A 21,077-nucleotide genomic window follows, 5' to 3' on the forward strand; every position below is an offset into this window, starting at 1 on the left:
CTCCACTGAAAATTGGCTTTGTTCCAAGTCATGCTTTCTTGTTAAATAAAAACACCAAAAAAAGGGTACTCCGGAAAAAAAAAACAGTTGGTTTGTTTAGCATTTAATCTCTTGAGTAGAGGACACTTCCTCAGAACACCATAAAACATCAAACCATTAAAGCACCACAATTAAATAACATAAAAAATGGTCACTTGAATAACGCATTCTGTTATGCAAGTGACAATTAATCAATGTTCACATTTTAAATAAACAAATTAAAAGCAATTGAAGTATTTAAGAAAACATACAAGCCCAGAGATTCATGAAGGGACATAGCGGGAGCCGACCAACTTGAGCTCAAAAGGTCCTGCTTCCATGACACAGTATTTTGCACACAGAGATATGTTAGCTGTGATGAGGAAAGACCTCATTATTTGCTAATATTCATGTCTCCGAATTGCATCTTATCTGCATATCATAGTAGGTTAGTGCCAGTGAGTTTAAAGGACAGGTACTGCCAGGGGGTGTGCATGTGTGCATGTGTGTCTGCATAGGGATGAGTGGTGTCAGGTGACTGAGTATTTGTTTTTTTTTTGTGTGTGTGTGTGTGTGTGTGTGTGTGTGTGTGTGTGTGTGTGTGTGTGTGAGACTGCATGTCTGCCTGAGTTATCACAGTATAGGAGCTAGTTAGGAGATAAGTAGGATAGGTTTTTTGTGTGTGTGTGTGTGTGTGTGTGTGTGTGTGTGTGTGTGTGTGTGTGTGTGTGTGTGTGTGTGTGTGCACATACAGATGGGTGAATGTGTGTGTGTGTGTGTGTGTGTGTGTGTGTGTGTGTGTGTGTGTGTGTGTGTGTGTGTGTGTGAGTAAGGTGTGTGGCGGGAGGCTGCCATGCTTCTACACTCCCCTTTACTAATGAGCAAATTCTGCAACACTGAAGAAGAATACTAGACAGCAGGGAATTCTAAAGATTGCCCAATGTCATTTAAAAAGATAATAGAATAACAGAAGTTTTTGCAGAACTGAAGACATGTGGGGGGTACTAGACACCAGGGATTTGAAATGTTACCCTAAGTCATTTAAAACATTAGTAGAACAACAGGTTTTATTCCATAAAAGGCATGAGACATATTAGAAGAAGACTAGTCACCAGGGACTTAACTACCCTAACTCACTTAAAAAAGGTCAAGGAATGAGGAGAAAGGTTTGAAAAATGTACAATGAGCAGAGAAAGCAACTCATCAACTGGGCAGAGCATAAGTCCTTTGCACTAACATGAGACACCACTGATAGTCTTTAAATATTACACTAAGTCAATTAAAAATTAAAAGAAGAGGGAAAAAGGTTTGAACCCCATACCACTGGCACAGAAAGCACCTCACTAATAAGAGAGTGCTTTAGCCCTCTCCTCTGAGGCCTTAATGGAAACTAGGCCTTGCATTATTAGGATGTATTTTCTGAACAATAACAAGAAGGGCATTCTAATGTCTGCTATTATTGACTGTAGTGGACCACCAATTATGAGGGAGAAGGCAGGTATAAGGCATAATCAGGGACATTCTGTAAAAGTCAGGGGAAGTTGAAAGGGATGGTGATGTTCACTGGGGGAGGATTGCCATACCACTGAACAGCTGTGCACAAGACTTTGAGACAAAGCCATGAAGAAAATAACCAGATGACAGCAGATACAATGTTTAAATATCAGTTGGTGACACTTAAATGTTAACAGATCAACAGATCTAGCATCACTGTTATTCATTTTTATTTTATTTTTATTTTATTTTACATTTGTTGACCGGGCTAGTATAACTGGATACATGTCGATTTTCAGTAAAGGCCCGGGGAGTTAAGCTCCTAGCTAGGACAATGAAATTAACACAATAACATCTAAGGATACATGAGACAAACAAATCCTGTTAACAGTACCTTTTACAGGTTATCACAGTAAAATTTATTGTGCAGAATACAGGCATAACAAAGGATACAAATGCAATCTAAAATTTACAGTGCAGAATACAGACATAACAAAGGATGCTAATACAATCAAGGTATTCTAGAGATAGTAAAATAGTTTAATAAGGAAGGAGTTGCTTTTAATGAGTAGATGGGGTAGGAAGAGCAAAGTATTTAGAGACACATAGACTAGTCAGGTTTAGAGCATGGGCATAACCAGTGAGTTTTGAGGAACACTTTCAATTTGTTTTTGAAACAGGATAGTGAGGGAAGTGTGGAGAGTTCATTTGGAAGGAGATTCCAGGCTTTTCCGACTATATTAGAAAAAAGGGAGTCACCAGCCTTGTTGTTTGTTTTAGTGGTATGTACTAGAAGTTTCTCAGAAGACCTTAAGGATTCCAGGTTTTTATAGGGAGTGATTAGTGTGGAAAGAATAGGTGTTTTGGAAGGTTTGTAAAGAGTGTTGTGGGCTATAGTTAGTTGATGTAATTTAATGAGATTTTGTAGTTCAAGCCGTCTTAGCTGCTTTAAATTAAGGCAGTGATGGGTTCTAAATGGGTTGCCTGTTGCAAATCTGGCAATGTTATTGTAGGACATTTCCAATTTGCTAAGATTATTTTTAGATAGGTTAGTAAAAATAGGTGAGGCATAAAGAAGAGAAGAAATTAGATGAGTGTGTGCTATTGTGGTTCAAGCTGAAGGTAGGAGAAATGATTGTATCCTATAGAGAGAGCCTAGCTTTTTGTTGACAGTTTTTATAGTATTGTTAATATGGAAATCAAAGTTCAGATTATTGTCTATGGTGACACCTAATAGTTTGGTGGTTGGTTCAGGGGATATAATAGTTTTATTGGTAGAGTTAACTGAGAAATCCAATGGGGGGGATTTCTTAGTAGGAGAGAAAAGGAGGAGTTTAGTCTTTTTGGGGTTTAGGAGAAGGCATCTATGTATGAACCATTGCTCAACTGTGTTAAATACTTGTTGGGTAAGATAGAGAAGTTCAGAAGAGGAGGGGGCTGAGCATATCAGTGTAGAGTCATCCGCATATTGTATGCATGCAGCTTGGGGGATGGCTAGGTGAAGGTCATTGATGAATATGGAAAAAAGTAGAGGTCCAAGGATGGACCCTCGAGGGACACCGAGGTTGACGGGCAGGTGAGTAGAGAGATACTTGTGCCAAAGTACGGCCTGTTGTCTTTTATCAAGATAGGACTGGAACCCCTTTATGGAGGATGTATCAAGAGACAGGAATTTCAATATTATGATGAGAATTTGGTGATTTACCATGTCAAAAGCTTTAGACAGGTCAATAAATAGGGCTGACGAGTTTGTTTAGATTACGTTTTTTGTTGATACAATCCGTGAAGGAAAGAAGGGCAGTAGTGGTGCTATGTGAAGGTCTAAATCCATGCTGACAGTTGGCTAGTAGATTATTATGTATTAGATGGTCAAGTAATTGTCTGTGAATGCATTTTTCCATGATCTTTGCCAGAGGTGAGAGGAGGGCAATGGGGCGGTAATTGGAGAGTTCAGTGGATTGACCTCCTTTGTGGAGGGAGGTAATATGAGAAATTTTCCATAAACTGGGTATATAACTTTCAGTAATAGTTCTATTGATCAGGATAGAAATGGGATAGGCAATAGCTTTGGTGGATTGTTGTAGGAATTCAGCAGGTAGTTGGTCTGCTGAGGGGGAGCATGGTTTCAGTTTCTGTAGAAGGGTTAGAATATATGATGTTGGGATGGGTTGAAAATGAAAAGTAGGGGTGAGGTTGATTCATTGGAAGATAGAGTGAAGTTGTTAGGTGATAGTTGACTAGCTAGTGTTTGTATAGCATCAGTAAAAAAGGTATTAAAAGCATTAGCTATATTCATTGGTGTTTTGTGTTCAGTGTTTTGAGGGTTTGGAGTAGTGGATTGCCCTGGATGGAGTAGTTGGGTGATACTAGACCAAAATTTCTGTGGCTTGTTTTGACTAGCTTGTTGGGATTGGAGGTAGTAGTTTTTTTTGTCAGATATTATAGCTTTCTTAGTTTCATTTCTTAGTTGTCTAAATGTTTGTTGGTCTATAGGGTTTTTTGTTTTCCTCCATTTCTCCCAATGTTTGTTTCTAACATTGATTTTATGTTTGGTTGCTTTAGAGAGCCATGGAGCATGTTTGGTTTTAGTTCTAGTTCGTCTGGTTGGGGCATGGTGGTTGAGGATGGCAAGGAAGTTGGAGTTAAAGTAACTAACGGCTTCATCTAAAGGAAGGTTTTTTAAGGATGACCAGTTGCATGATCTTAGTTCCATCTGGAAAAGTTCAGGGTTAAAGTACTTTTTAGACCTGATGTTTTTAATGGATGTTGGGGAGGGAAAGTTGATTTTATGTCTGATGATATAGGTAAGAGAGTGGTCACTTAAATCATCAGGGAGGGTTCCTGAGTCATAAATGTGAGGATGATGGTTAATGAGGATCCAGTCTAATAAGCTTGATTTCTTGTTAGATTTATCTATCCTGGTAGGGGAGGTAATGGTTTGGGAATACCCATATAGGTTAATATGGCTTGAGGGGAGGCTGTTGCAGAAGCTGGTCCAGTCAATATTTGTGTCACCTAGGATAATGGTTTCTTGAGGCAGGTTTTGGGAAAGCCAGCAAAGTAGATTTTCCATTGTTGCTGTGTTATTACCAGGAGGTAGATATATACAGATAATATAGATGGATTTGGCATTGTTAAGAAGAAGTTTGGAGATAAGAATTCCTGCATTGGAGTGTAAAGGTGGTTTGCAGTTATGAGTGGTTAATTGTAAGCTAGGTTTATATAGGATAGCAACCCCTCCACCTTTCTTGGATGTTCGGTCTAGTCTCAGGATATTATATCCAGGTGGGATGATTTCATTGTCTTTGGTTGCAGGTTTTAACCAAGTTTCTGTTAAGCAGAGAATATTAAAGGAATAGATTTCAGTTAGAGCTTGGAGTTGAGTTACTTTATTGTTTATACTGCGTATATTAAGATGAGCAATTAAAAGGGAGTGCACTGTGCACTTTCTGAACAATAAGAATAAGGAACTCTAACGCCTGACAGTGTTGGTGGACTGCGGATTCTCTAAAGTAAGGGACATGTAAGAGGTATGTAAGTGTGTGTGTGTGTGTGTGTGTGTGTGTGTGTGTGTGTGTGTGTGTGTGTGTGTGTGTCTATCTGAGTGAGAGCATGCATATGGGACAATGACTGAAGACACACCTGTGCCAATCAGATGCATGGGCTGAAAGAGATAATTACAACAGAAGGCTAATTAGCACTTGTGTTAATATTGCACACTTCAAAGGCATGCAAATTACCTGTAATGAGGTCTTTCTACATTCTGTCTAATATGTCTCTGAATCCTGTTTTCCACAATCATGGACACAGCCCCTTTTGGCTGCACTGTTTCTTCCCCATAGTGGAGTTCCTTATGAATAACATGGCATGTTCCACCAATGTAGTAAATTCAGACAAAATTGTTCTTACCCAGTTCATCTCCCTGAATATATATATGTGTATATATATGCATATATATATATATATATATATATATATATATATATATATATATATATATACTACTGAAAACTTCCGAACTGTTAAAAACAAAAACAGAAATCCAATGAATAGACGCTGAGCCAGAACTGTTATTTGCTGAGCGCTTTCGTTCGCTTTATTGGTAACAATCGAACTTCATCAGAGCAAAATGTAATGCATTTGCAGTACTGTGCGAGCTTTAAATAGTCTAACTGGTGTAAAAAATACTTCACTATGATTGGTAGATATACTACGCCAATGCAGTAGTATTTGGACTAATGAGAGACACTGCTATAAAACAAAAGGTTTTATCTGCTAACATCCTGCCACTAGGGGGCATGTTGTAACTTTTTAGTTGTACCACTTTAATGCACATTTAATGTTGAGATTCTCGTTGAGCCCTGGTGGGGTATCTGCTTCAAGGAGGAGTTGCCATCTTAATTCCTTCAGCTCCAGTAGTGTGTTGCAATCTCCAAAAACTGCTGGACCTGTTCTAACACTAGAAATTTAAAACAGGTGAAGCCATTGCAGCTGGTGGCATGTCTGCTTAATGCATTGTAACTGTCATTATGCCTGATGGCTGCAAGGTGTTCCTTCACCCTGTCTGAGAGCTTTCTAATTGTTTTCCCAATGTAGAAGGAAAAACACTGGTTGCAGTAGGCTGCATAGACTACAAAAGTTGAGTGGCAGTCGTGCTGGGCTTTGAACTGCACCGTGATGTTGCAGTGTTGAAAAGTGTAGGATGTGCCTGAGTGTATGAAAGGGCAGACTACACAATGCTTGCAAGGGCCCATACCTTTGGGGTTTTGTGGGTTAGCAGGCTCATGGGGGTCTGTGCCATTCCTGAGTATGGGGGTCTCTTTCCTTTCAAAGGTTTGTTTAAGAGTTCTGGTCTTCTTGTATGAGAAGACAGGCTCATTACCCACTATCTGATGGGTGTTGTGGTCCGCTCTTATTATGTTCCAGTTTTTGCCAATGATATCCCTAATGGGTTGCATATCTCGGCTGATGGGGATGGGGAAACTACAGTTTCTGTTCTTGGGTTCAGTAGTTCTGTTGGTCACCCGGGGGGTGAAGCCATGAGTAAGGATGGGTGGGTGTCTGTCTGATCTGTGGGAGGCCACTTCTTGAAAGACATCCTCTACTAGTTGTTTGGGGTAATGTCGGCGGATGAACATTTCTGAAAGGAATTGGCTTTCCTTGAGGAAGGTATCATTGTCAGAGATGATCCTGGAGAGGCGGATGTACTGCCCTTTGAGCACATTCTTCTTCATAAAGATATATTTTTTAATATTGTACTTTTGATAAATACGGTGGGTCTCTTCACAGCAACATGCTCTCTGGTTTGATTTGCAGCTGCAGTGATTACATATATATCTTTGTTTTTCTAGCTTTTCACTGGGCACACCAGCTTCCTCCCATATTCCAAAGATATGCAGTAGGGGAATTGGGCACTCTAAACCAGTCATAGGTGCAACTGTGTGTGTGTCTGTGTGTGTGGATATCTGCATCAGGGCTATCCACCTGACAGTGTTATCACTGGTTCGAGGTGACTGTCATTGTTGATGTGGTACCCCATCCCCATGTACAAAATTGGAAAAAGGGGACTGATGCTGATACCAATTGTAATTTTGATAAATAGCACCAGTTTATAAGTACTTTTAAAAAATATATAATTATGGAATGATTTAATTTGAAGAAAATAATGGTATGCATATGCTTATTTTACTGATTTAATAGGTAATATTTGAAGAAAACTGTAAAAAATAACTGTTTTATCTTATTTCATTTTAAAGTTCTTGAGCCAAATGAGTCTTACCTGCTCTGCATTTTCATCTACATACTGATGTAAGACTTGAGATTTTCTACAGTTTCTATTAACTAACATTACATTTGTTCACTTAAGAGACTAAACAAATAGGGTATTATACAACTTGCACGGTTAGTTCTCAGTGACTCAATATTTAAGATCTATTAGATTTCAAGTACTGTTTTATAAATGGATCTTTATTTTGGATTTAAACAGCTCATGTAGAGTCAGGTCCACTTTGACAGTCTTTCATTCTTTAGATCATCTCTTGCTACACTTGGTGCAGTATGTATTGGGTCATTTTTGCTTCATACTGATGACACGTCTAGCATAGAGCACCATGAGCAGTGGTTACATGGATCTCATGCTTCTACACATGGATGTAATTTTGGCGGGTGGCCTAATGGTTAAGGTGTTTGCCTTACAAACACAAGGTGCAAGGTTTGAGTCTCACAAGAGATAATTGGCTAGGCTCAAAATGGCTCACAAGGGCAGTTAGCTTAGTACTAATCTATGAACCTATGAATCTATGTCTTCACATATGGGACAGTGAATATAATTCACATCTAGTGTAAACACCATTTTACCACTCACAAGCAATGGGATTTGGAACACAAAGAATCAGCTTGTAAATATAGTTAAGCTGTTTATTTATCTATTTATTTATTTGCTTACTTACTTCCATACCATTTGTTGACTGAGATGTTGCCTAGGTTCTAATACCCATTCCAAGCATTGCCTGGGCCACATCAAAAAATTATGTCATACAGCAGGTAATAAAATACATACAGGTAATTCATAATTTGCTACAAAAAATATGTAAAATTAAGCTAATTTATTTACAGTTTTCACTTAACCATTGTAAATCTCACAAAAAAAAGCCTCAAGGATGAATAAAACAAAACTAACAAAACAAAATCATCCCCTGGGAAAGTGAAGAACCAGCAACGAAAATTCAATGGTTTTATTTAGCACTTTTATCCATACAGGTCTTCATCAGAATAAAAACATATAAACAAAATAACCCTTATATAAAACAAATAGACCAATACATAAACATCAATTATTATGCCACCACTAATAAAAACTATACCAATTATATTAAAGTGCAAGTGACCCAAACAGTATATAAAAAAACTATCATAAAAAAAAAAAAAATTTGATACAAAAGTATCGTTTAACCCAGGAAACTTGTCAGCCTGCATTCTCAGCTGCCACAATGTTCTTTATTTAACAGCTGTTTTTTTTTTTTAAACAAACTTCTCTGTAATCTTCAGGCAAATGCTCTAAAACAGAGAAATAAAACTGTCTAAAGAAAATACAAGTTAAATTATGCGTAAACAGGGCACTGTTAGTGTCCTTGATTCTAATTGCATATAAATGCTCCCTAATCCTCTTAGATAATTTCCCGGCAGTCATACCAATATAGAAAGCATTGCAATAGGAGCATATAGCAATATAAATCAAACCCATTGAATTACAGTCATAGTGTGCATTCATTTTAATGGTTCTTTTGATATGTGTTAAGTTAATGGAAGGACCGTCTAAAATGTCATTACAGGCATATTAAAAACCACACCTGTACATGCCATCACCTTTATTGGTATGCAACAAAGGTTTTTTAGTATTGTCATTTTCAAGATACTGCTTAATAGACTTAAATTACTTACATACAAATTTTGGAGAAGGACTAATTGCCTTAAATACTTCGGGGTTCCAATTAAAAGTCTTCCAATTATGGCTAATAATATTTCTGATGTTACTGTCATCAACAGCCATCTGTAAAATGAAGCTACAGTTAATTTTATTGTTAGCAGTAGCTTCCACTGTATTAGGCAATACCTCCTACCAAAATGGGAGGAAAACATTTTTCCCTCTTGTTTTTAATTTCTTCAGAAGTACGTTCTAATGAAACCAAATTATAACCTCTACTGCTAAATATACCTGCAATTTCATTGACAACTTCTGAAAAAGTGTTGTGATCAGTAGTAAGCCTGGAAACCCTTATCATTTGGCCCTTAGGTATATTCCTCTTCATGTCAGTCAGATGAGCAGTCAAACAGTGAAGATAGATATTAGAAAAAACAAGATTTCTTATAGATGCTACTAGAGAAAGTTCCTAGACCAGCATTCCATTTGATCACAACATCCAAAAAGGGTACACTTGTCCTCACACAGGGAAGAAGAAAGCTTAAAAAGTTGATGTTACTATTGACATCTGTAATAAACTGATCAATCTTTTCAACGGGCACATCTGTGATAAAAAACAAATCAACAAACCTTTTATACAACTTCACGTTTTCAGAAAAAATGGAATTTGTTTAAGCATCTGTGTTTCCTACCACCCCATGATAAGGTTAGCAAAAGAAGGGGCTACCTATAGCAACAACCTTTAACTGCTAATACTTGACATTAAAAATGAAAAAAATTACTCTCTAACATCACTTCTGTCAACTCATGTCTTGTGCTAACCATGTCAGCAGAAAAATTGGTGAATTTGACCAAAAAAAAAAAAAACTTAAAAATTCCATACCTTCAGTAATATGAATGCTAGTATACAAACAATCTCAACTGAGAAGTGTCAGTAGTAAACAATATCAAACAATTTAGTAAATGCCAAAAATATTTCACATAACTATCCAGCTTTTGTACTAAAGGATTCAGTAATTGATCCAAAAATAAGGAAATGCATTCAGTTGCTCTACCAGACATACAGACTATAGGTCTAAATGGTAGAGGATAGGGTTGGTTATGTAGTTGGTTATACCAAACAGAACAGCTATCCTGAGACTTTCAACAAAAAGTTGATCATTATAAATACTGAAATATGAAAGAGTAGGATAAACTTTTCCCTATATAAATGCAGGCTATATTAGTTGATATAGGACTAAAATAATTTAAGTACATGTCAATAGTGCATGGAACTGACAGTTTTAAAACAGTTAACAGCTTTTATTCTGGAGATGGTTAACTGCAAACAATTGTAGAATGAAAGATGTTATTCAACTCCTTTTTTACTAACTCTGTTGTTATGAAAGATAATGCCCAAAATCCAGTAGCGGCTGGTGACTTCAAATTAAAGGGGGGCTGCAGGAGACAGCTGAATGGGTGGGGCCAATGGGAAGGGGTGTGACTAACTAGAAAGGGGTGGAACTATGCTCAAAACCACAACAACTGGAACTTTAATTAAATACGCTGCCCTGGGTACCAAACCATCATTACGAGAGTCCAATCAAGACAAAATAAGGTGTAGAAGAAAAAAATATTTCAATGTATTGGCTACATGACAACTTACTTAATATCTAGATGGAAACACAAAGGTTGTGAGGCATGAAAAAATAAATTGCTTTTTAAATACATTACTGGAATGCCAGTCAAAATCAAGTATAAAATAAAACAAGCAGCACTCAGCTCAAACCACTTCTCCTTGCACTGCAGTTCTAATTATAATTTATAATCAGCTTTATATAATTACCAAGTAACATGCTGAAAGTAGCAATCTCTGTGATACCTCCACTTGTAAAAACGTTTCTTATCCAAAAAAGACCTGCTGCCTGACAACAACTATTTACTTGTTTCATGGGGAACACGTAATCAAAGTAAAAAATGAACAGCAAACAAGAAACAAGCTCAAGATAACTTGCTTAAAGGATTACTGCACAAGTTATGGACCACACATGATAGATTGGCATTCTGTTTAGTTTACGGGTAAAGCCTGCAAAGATAACTGCAAGTCTCCAACAAATGTAATGAGCTTCTGAAAATACTGTAATCCTGTTCTTTATTTCAAATACCGTCATATGAATTTCAATACCTACGGCGAATACGTTATCTAGTTATGTAAATATTCTCTGCATGGCAACAATGAAAAGGCTTTCAATGTTGGTAATTCTTTAACAGTATGCTTATTAAAGCTTACTTGCATCTTACAATCTCCAACAAGCTTACCTGATGGTCAATAAAGCATTGTTACTTTAATACAGAGCAACAGGGCACTGCAACAGCATGTATTTTCTGAATAATAAGAAGCATAAATCAACAGTATAAAAATATGGCAGAAAACCAGAACGTTCTGCAAAATCAAGGACAGATGAAAAGCCACGGTTGTACTTGTGGTCTACCTTGGATGGGGGAATACTCTGCACACTTACACTGCATAACCGCTCCTTGCCTTGCTTGGACACATCCAGAGCCACTACAATGGGGAGTGGGGTGCAACAAGTAGGTCACAGTTTGAAATGTCTCTGGCTGACGGTGATGGCTCTGACACTCATACCTCTCAACCTCAGAGCAAGAAATCTGGACAAAGCCATACATAGAAGTGGAACAATGTTTAAATATTGCTCTTATAAACTTAGAAAGATAATAGAATAGTAGTAGGTCTTGCATTAGTATGAATTTTTGAAGGTATGAAATCTAAAACTCAAATGTCTGCCATTATTTTCTAACTTCAGTCTTTAATGATGCGCTACTAATTTGCCAGAAAACCACCATTTTATGAAAAACAGACCAAAAATGTTATGCAAAAATATAAAATTGCCACACAATACAGCTGGGAACCTGTCAAAGAAGGGACACCTTTTTAAAATTAGTACTGTTAACTTGAGCAGCTGACAAAATAAGATAATCTGCATGCATTTCTGAAATAAAAGTAATCTATAACTCTGATCATTATAGTTATTTATAATTGTAAACCCTCCACGTTTTCTTCCAAAATTGCCATTTTGCAGAGGGATTATTAGGGGGGAGCAACATTTTGAGCCAATATTGGGGACAGTTGAGAGGTTTGGATATTCCTAACTCTATAAAGCAATTTATTTGCACGTACCTCACAACCTCTTAATGCAGGAAATCTGGACAAGGCCAAATATATTGGGGGGAGCATGCAAACAGTACTAAAATTGCTCTTGTATAAACTTAAGACAGTTGATAGAATAACAGCATGCGTTTTTCTGAAGGTTATGACTCTGAAACTCAATGTCTGTCATTATTTAGTGACTTCATTCCTAAATGATTTGGCAGAAAACCACAAATTTTATGCTGAACAAACCAAAAATAAGAAGCAAAAATGTATTCATTCTGCAAAATTCTTGACAGTTGAGGGGTATAGTTCAGCCGGGGCTGTCTGAGTTTGCTGCCCCCCCCTCACAAAATCATGGTCGAATGGAGCGTTCCCCCCTGCAGCCATTCCAATGTCCTATTCCTTGGTTATTTCGCCCCATTTGCCATAAACACTGTAATGTGCATACTGCTTTACTTCTGCAATGATATGGATTTCATTTGAAAGTTTTATTTTATATTTTACAGCATAAACCCTAATAGATATCTGCTAAACAAAGCAATGCAGTCTCACAATGAAAATAGACTTAGCATTAAAACTTCTCTGCCCTTGAAACTCACATTCATTGAAACAGCATTGAAATCCACATTCAAAGAAAATACATTTTGCCAGTGGCAGATAAAGATTAATTTTGGGATGTTTTCAAATCATAGGCCCCTTGAACACGAAACATACACATATAAAATTTGTGGTTTTCTTCCAAATCATTTAGGAATGAAGTTACTAAATAATGACAGCTTTACTCCATCACATATCACCTACTCAGAGGTAGGTGATCTCTGCCTAACATACAAAGCTATGTCAAACCCAGAGCTCATGGAAATGCTCCACTTAAAGAAATCCCAATCCCTCCAAGCTACATGCTCTAGGGACCTAAACCTTGTCACCACAATAAACAGAACATGCCGGAGGGATAGATTCCTGTCCCAGAGACTTCCCATACTCTGGAATAAACTACCTATCTATATCAAGCAAAGCTCCTCATTAGCACTCTTGAAGAAAAATCTTGATGATTGGATGGGAAATAGGAAATTCACCTCGGGGATCACCTCTGTGGCTCTGCTCGACAGTAGCACAGGAAAATAATTTTCTTGGGTGACAAAAGCCAGGGTACCTTTTTGGCTGGGCTTGTATAGGCCCCAGGGCCAATAGCCTAGTACCTACCTATGAACCTATGAACCTATGCTCTTTGATACACCTTCCTGACTGTATTAAATTATATTCCTTGTACAATACAGTACAGTTGTTAGAGGGCATTTTAAATTTATTGTTTTGAACATTTTTCCAGTAAACAATGAAACAAAATGCATGCACCAATAATGACAAAACTGCCCAATTCAGAACATTTCCATCATAAAAGTCTACTCAAACTTCAACAGTCCACCAGTATCAGTAAATATGCATGAACTCTGAAGAAGTAAACGTCATCTAAATAATTCCACATTAAAGAAATCTGTTAACTATTGAAGAGGTTACTCCTAGCAAACAACTTTATATGTCATTGTTTCATCTACAAATAAAGTGCCTGTTGCCCTTGAGGAATACATTGCTTATGTTGAATTAAAAAAATTATAATGCTAGTAATATTGCAGTAGGGAATGGATGGCAAACTGATAACAGGTTCATAGTTACTAGGTATCTTCGCCAAAGAGGACTGCAGCATCCATCCCCTTTACAACAGAGTACAGTATCAGCAATGGATCTACCTACTGTGGGAGTAGAACCCACAGCCTTCTGCATCAAAAGCAAGTACACTACCTGTTGTGCTATTTACAATGTAAGCAGACTCGGCATAAGCAGCACTAAACTTTTGTTCCCCTGCAGCTCTCAGCTCTTTGTAAAATCTACTCGACACTCAGCTGTATCTCTGAACTTTGCAGCACAAAAAATCTGGACAAAGCCAAAATTTATTTGGGGGGGGACAAAAGCCCAAAAACCAGGGACACATTTTAAACATTGCTTGTATAATGTTGGAAAGTTGCTAGAATAAAATGTTGTGTTACCACCATACATTTCACTGCCAAGTATTGAACCCAGGTCCCTGTGCAAAACAGCCGGAGTAACATACCACTATGCCAAATCATCTATTTTTATAAAAGAAAGGAAGACTGAAACTTAAATGGCTACCATTTAGTGAATTCAGTTCTCACCATAGCTGTCAACATCTTAGCACAAAACACCTGAACAAATCCAATAATGGGGGAATACAGCCCTCAAACATATTCAGTGAGTTCAGTTATCACCATAGTTCTTAACCTTGGCACAAAAAACATGGATGAAGCCAATAATGGGGGAATACAGTCCAAAAAATAGGGACAAATATCCACTGAGGACACCAGAGCAAACCCACACAAACACAGGGAGGACATGCAGACTCCACACAGAAGGCACCCCAGCCAAGAATCAAACCAGACAACCCATAGCTGTCAGGCAACACTGCTACCACTACACCACTGCACTACTGTCTGTTTTAAGTAACAAAAATACAGGAAAAACACAGATTTTATGAGGAACAGAACAGAAATGAGGCAAAAATCTGAAAATGTTTTAGAAATGGTGGTGGGTAGGAAATTCAGGCTCTTATCACTTGGGTGCAAGGTACAGGGTTCAAGCTTTATTCTCTGCCCATTACCATGAAGCAGCCTTCTGCTATTGGTCCAGCCTGAGGGCGATGCAGTAAAGTTTGTGCAGTCGTCACCGCACAGATCTCTGGATTGGAAAGGCAGACTTTCCAGACTGCCAACTGAGCAGTCTGGAGCTCAGGAATGCCTGAGCATGCATGCTCGGAGTTCTGGTCTGCTTAACACAGCAGTCAGGAACTAAGCACACATGCACAGAGTCCGGGAGCTATTTTTATTTTTATATGTTCTATGGTGGGGGACTTACAGGTGGGGACCCATTTTACAGGTGGGAGGGCTGCAGTCCCGCAGTCCTATAGCATGAGCCGCCCCTGCCAAACTCCACTCTGCACCCCAGACTTTTCATTTAACAATGGTGATAATTTCTCTTTTAAAACTGTCCATACCTCCACAATAAGAAAACTGCTCACTAATTTAAAACCAATGACATTAGTAGCAGATAAATTACCAGCCAAATACCTGAAACTAGCAGTCAGTGCAGTTGCCTGCCCTATTTCTATACTTATCAGCTGTTCAGTCACAGAAAACCATGCCCCAGTCATATGGAAAATGTCCTACATCATTCCCTTACACAAAGGGGGAAACACGACTGAATTCTCAAATTATACATCTACAGCAATCTTATCCCCAATCTAACCTACGAGAAAAAGTCATTAATATCCTCACTAACAAAAGCCTATTAACTGGCACACAATGCATTTTTTCCCAATCCCAGCACTATCACCATCCTCCTTAGCTTCACCAACACTATTAATCAATATAGAAATGATAGTAAGTTAGTCTCTTCCCTCTTCCTAGACCTATATAAAATATTTGATACTGTCTCCTATCAAAAACTGCTCTCTGAAGTATCCACCCTTGAACTGGACATTCTTCCCTGCCATGGTGTCATCTGGCCAGCATTAGGGAGTCAAATGGCTGCAAGACTTTTCCCCATTCTTACCAGTCACAGCAGGAGTGCCACAGGGATCAATTTTTGGACCACTCTTATTCAGTAAATTTACAAACAAATTGCATACAGCAACCTACCTGGCCTCTATTGTGTGATTTGCAGGTGATTCCACACTTACCTGCTCTGCACAAATCCTTACAAAGCTACAGGCAGTGATTCAGCTCTCATTTACTGTATTCAAAACATTTCAGAAAAACAAGGAGTGTATCACCACAGACGAATGATAAAATGAAGTAAAATCTTTAGTGAACAATCCACTGACAACTCAAAACAGGACAAGCGCTTTTAGCGTAATGCCTTCTTCAGATCCTGATTATTCGGTCCTGAGTGCCTTAATTTAAAAAAACTGACTTCCAATCAGTATGCTAAGTCTTGATCAGGTGATTCCTTTTAAAATCTGACAGGAAAAGCCAGTTGAAAATAATAACCCACAATAATTTATGGATCAGCCAATCCCAGACTGTTAAAAGCAACATGCCTATTTCCTGACCAATCAAGTATTTACTCCATTACTTCCTGCTCATTGCCATCCAATAAAAGTCTATATCTCCACACTGATGTAACTTGCCAATAGGATGCGAGCAAATGCTATACACCCCTTGAATGGTGTAGTCCCATTTAAACAATTTTTAAAGGAAAGGAGATTAAGTACCAAATGGTAGAGTTGTCTACCAATGGATTTAAGCAATATGAGATATTGAGATTTAATATTTTGTTGGTAACTTAACTGGCATCTTTATAAGGAAGTTAGAACCCTTATTCAGCCTATACAGTCTATACAGCTGTTTCTCAGTTATGATTCCCTATGGCTTACTTCAATTTGGAAGTGATTGTGAGTGATAAAGTAATGCATTAAGTGAAAGATTTTAAAATCTCCATAGGCTAACTTTGGCTTCAATGAAGAATGGCTGAAATTATCGGACATTGATAGCCGATGTATGAGGAGTCATTTTCCACTGAAACCATTCCTAAAGGAAAGGAGATTAAGTACTAAAAGGTAGAGCTGCCTATTAATGAATTTAAGTAACATGTTATATCAAGACTTAATATTTTGTTTGGAGTTCTATTTGACATCCCTATAGAAAGTAAAACTCCTATTGGCTAAGACAGAAGTTCGCCATTTTCTTTGATTTATTATTGGTCGGATATAAGGAAGTAACATCCCTATTGGTTAAAATTGATGTTTGCTGACTTAACATTGGTTGGATGGGATAATAGCATTTACCACAGTTGCTCCTTAGTTATGATTTATTAAGGCCTATTTCAGTTTGGATTTGTTATGATTTACTATGGCTTGTCTCAGTTTGAAAGTGATCATGAGTGATAAAATCATATGTCAAACCTAGTTTTGGCCCAAATGAAGAATGGCTGAAAATATTGAAAAAGTTAACTGTATATGGCCTTACAATGAATATATGAGTTATACTAAAAAGAGGATTCCTTGTAATGAGGAAAACACCTAAGAAGAAGAGAAAGATCTGCCATTGACCAGAGAAATAGTTTGCTCTGCATCTCAATTTATCATCTACGAGATGAGGTAGCAATTGAGTATGCTTTGATTTTAATCTAGAGCAGAAATAACACTCTTTACTTTAATAAGCAACAGTCAATGACATACATCTACATCTTTTAAAAAAGACCTGTGATTCCCTCACTTAGTCTCTGCCTAAATAGAGAATAGCAGAGAGTTCATGTACAAAGAAGTAAAGAACAGATCAGAGTTTTCTTATAAAAGTTATGGTCTAAGCAATGGCACTAAGAAAAGTGGACTGTTAACCTAAAAGAAATTAGAGGTTCATTGATGAAAAATATTTGCAATGTCACAATTAAAAGCAGACTGTTAACTCAAAAGGAATGTCAGAGGTTCACTGACGAAAAATATTTGCAGCAGATATAACCTTTATACTATTTACTAAGGTTGCCCTAGGAGGCTGTCCTCAGAACAAGAAAGGTATACTGCTGATTACTGATAGGATAACAAAAGGGGTATGTTGCATTCGCTCACACCCTATTGGTAAGATACTTCAGTGTGGAGATGTAGACTTTTATAGGATGGTAACGAGCAGGAAGTAATGGAATAATTATTTGAATGGTCACGTTGTTGTTAACAATCTGGGATTGGTTGAGCCATGTTAACCTAAAAGAAATTAGAGGTTCACTGACGAAAAATATTTGCAATGACAAAATTAAAAGCGGATTGTTAACTCAAAAGGAACGCCTGATGTTCACTGATGAATGATATTTTCAGCTGACATAACCTTTGTATTATTATTGTTTAATGTTGCTCTAGGAGGCTACGAACAAGAAAGGTATACTGTTGTTTATTAATAGGATAACAAAAGGGGTGTGAAGCATTTGCTCGCACCCTATTGGCAAGTTACCTAAGTGTGGAGATATAGACTTTTATCGGATAGCAATGAGCAGGAAGTAATGGAGTAAATACTCGATTGGTCAGGAAATAGGCATGTTGCTTTTAACAGTCTGGGATTGGCTGATCCATAAATTATTGTGGATTATTATTTTCAACTGGCTTTTCCTGTCAGATTTTAAAAGGAATCACCTGATCAAGACTTAGCATACTGATTGGAAGTCAGTTTTTTAAAATTAAGGCACTCAGGACCGAATAATCAGGATCTGAAGAAGGCATTATGCCAAAAGCGCTTGTCCTGTTTTGAGTTGTCAGTGGATTGTTCATTAAAGATTTTACTTCATTTTATTGTTTGTCTGTGGTGATATGCTCCTTGTTTTTCTGAAGTCTTTTGTTCTTCTGGGAGCATTCTTGAGTAGTGTTTACCTGATTGTTTGCCATTGTTCTACAGTTAAAACATGTCTGACAAACTCCCAACTACAATATAATTCTAACAAAACTAAACCAAAGCTTTTCATACCCAAAAATATACTTAACCAAAACAATCCTTCCATATCTACTTGTCCAATAGCACCAAAATTGAAATAATCTCTCAAAAAAAAACTAAGTATACTAATTGATGAAAAACTTAAGTTCAACAGACATTTATTACGATCTATTAAAGAAAAACACATGAAACTTGGGTCCCTGTATAGGATTGAGCCATATCTTTCCAACTCTACCAGTCATTTATTAGTTAGAATTATTTTCTACAAATAATACTGTATGCCTCTACAGTTTTTACTAACTTACCTAAACTTACAAACTTAAACTCAAAACGTGTAACAATAAAATAGCCAAATTTGCTACAGATACCCACACACAGATCCCACCAGTGCATTGTGGTAAGAAAACTGGATTAGCTATAATATTTAACATTATCTCAACTAGTTACTGCTCATAAACTTATTGACATGCTGGAAAATGCCCTACATTCCAAAATACAATCTATTCTAGTAACAGAGACCTTAGATCTACTAACAAGGCCATCTTGATAGTAACCAAGTTATACAATAATGCTAGGGATTCTATCTACTCCAATTATATCTCAAAACTCTGGAATTCTTTCCCCCACCCAATCAAACTAACAGACTATTAATTTTTAAAATTCAACTTAAACAGGACCTGTAGTACACCTGCTGTCTATCTGTGTTACTCCCTGATATCTGACCCTTCGTGTTCCTTTCACTATTTCAGCATTCACACACAAAACCATCACCAATGTTCATCCACTTCTCTCTAGCAGTAATCTTTTGATTTATACTATAAACATCTCTATCACTCTATCACTAACCTCCGTTTTCTTCCTGTCCCACTTATCTCACCATCCTTCATTTTCTTCTCACTTACTTTTCCATTTACACTTTTTACTTATTAAAATTTTTGTTGTCCTTAAACATCTCATTGCAGTGGACTCCTGTATACATGTAATGCTTCTAGTTTTTTTACAACTATTGTTGCATCATGCCTTTAGCTATGGAAACTAAGTCATTATTAATCTACATTTATATGTATGTATTTAATATACCTATGAAATGCATATAAATATATGTCTTGTCATACCTGCAAGTTTATGAAAAAATATATACCCATATCTAAACTTGCATGGAGCTTTTCTGGTCAGGCCTTAGTTGAAAGTAGAATCTTGTCCAGATGGACTTTCCCAGTCAACAAAAACAAATAATAAATAAACACAAGTTAACATAGTATATATTTTTAGTGTAGAAATAATGATTTGTATATTATAATACATCTTATACTAAAGTAGTACGGGTTCATATTACATTATCGAAAGATAATGTAATCGAACGGCCGAAACATCAAAACGGCTGCACCCCCCCCCACACACCCCCTGCTAAATATATATTCCAACTCCGAGATCGCACTACAGTGAGGAAAGGGCAAATATCCCAATCTTCACTGTACTGTGATCCCACAATTCAAACTTCAAAATGCATTCATTTTGATGTTTTTGTCCATTCGATTACGTTATCTTTCGATAACGTAATAGAAACCTGCTAGTACATGTCATACTAAGATGACAGCACAGTGTTTTTTTTTTTGTTTTGTTTACACTTTATCATAAAATTACATATAATGAAGGAAGAAAAATATTATACAATTTAAATATGGCAAATATTACTCTGTTAATGATGTTTCAAAATATTATTCTAGTAATTTATGAGATGAGCAAAATATGTATTCTTAAATAGATCAGACAGTTATGTTCATGCAATATAACCATCCTCAAAACTTTTTAACATAAATTCTTTTTTTCGTCTTTATACAGGAGCACAAAGTACCAAACAAAGACAGCAGTGAAACCAAAGCAGTACAATAAGAACAAACTAGCACTGTGTTACACCCAGGGAAAATCTGAGTCAGCACTGCAGTGAATGACATTCAAACTGGGGTAAATATATTTGTATGCAATGCCTATGAAAGCAAATGCTATCTGTAGCAGTAGCTAATAAGGTGTAAATCTTGGGCTTCTGAGTTTTTTAAATGCACTGTCTCCTGGTAAATGTTTGAATGGTTTGTGCTATTTTATCTTGTGCAACTTAGTATAATGAGCCCACTTCTGTTTAAGAATTAATGTCATGCTTTATATTATATCAGTTAATTTTTATGATTGAAATTACCTGTATCTTTACACTAAAAAAAAAAAAAGCCCAAAACATAATACAGTCTACTTCTGGACACATTGAAGGAGAAACAGTAAATATTAGACCAAATTCTGAATGCTGTGTCACTGAAGGGATTACTTTGACATAACGAAAGGCAGAAAGGGGAAAGATGAGAGGAGGTAATTATTAAAGGTGCAAAAAAGTAGAATCGTTTACAGTTTTGTTACATCACAAATGTACGTATTTTAAAAGTATACCATATTCTGTTATAAAACTTAAAAGGCTTCATCCACTGCCCCTCAGTAGTGTGAATGCTGTCTCCTATCTCAT

The 21,077-nt window shown here is 37.0% G+C and overlaps 1 protein-coding gene across 4 annotated transcripts in view; it reads left to right on the forward strand.

Annotated features, from left to right (window-relative positions):
• The window catches only part of COL8A2 (collagen type VIII alpha 2 chain), a 1,617,206-nt gene that overhangs the window by 723,573 nt on the left and 872,556 nt on the right, over window positions 1-21,077 (forward strand). For all 4 annotated transcript variants that reach the window (XM_044059947.1, XM_044059946.1, XM_044059945.1 and 1 more), the window contains one exon: window positions 20,411-20,533. The gene's annotated coding sequence lies outside the window, so the exon portion shown is untranslated. The remainder of the gene's footprint in view (window positions 1-20,410; window positions 20,534-21,077) is intronic.

Source organism: Protopterus annectens, chromosome 1.part2, assembly GCF_019279795.1.
Source record: "Protopterus annectens isolate FY-2018-M chromosome 1.part2, PAN1.0, whole genome shotgun sequence".
NCBI lineage: Eukaryota > Metazoa > Chordata > Ceratodontiformes > Protopteridae > Protopterus > Protopterus annectens.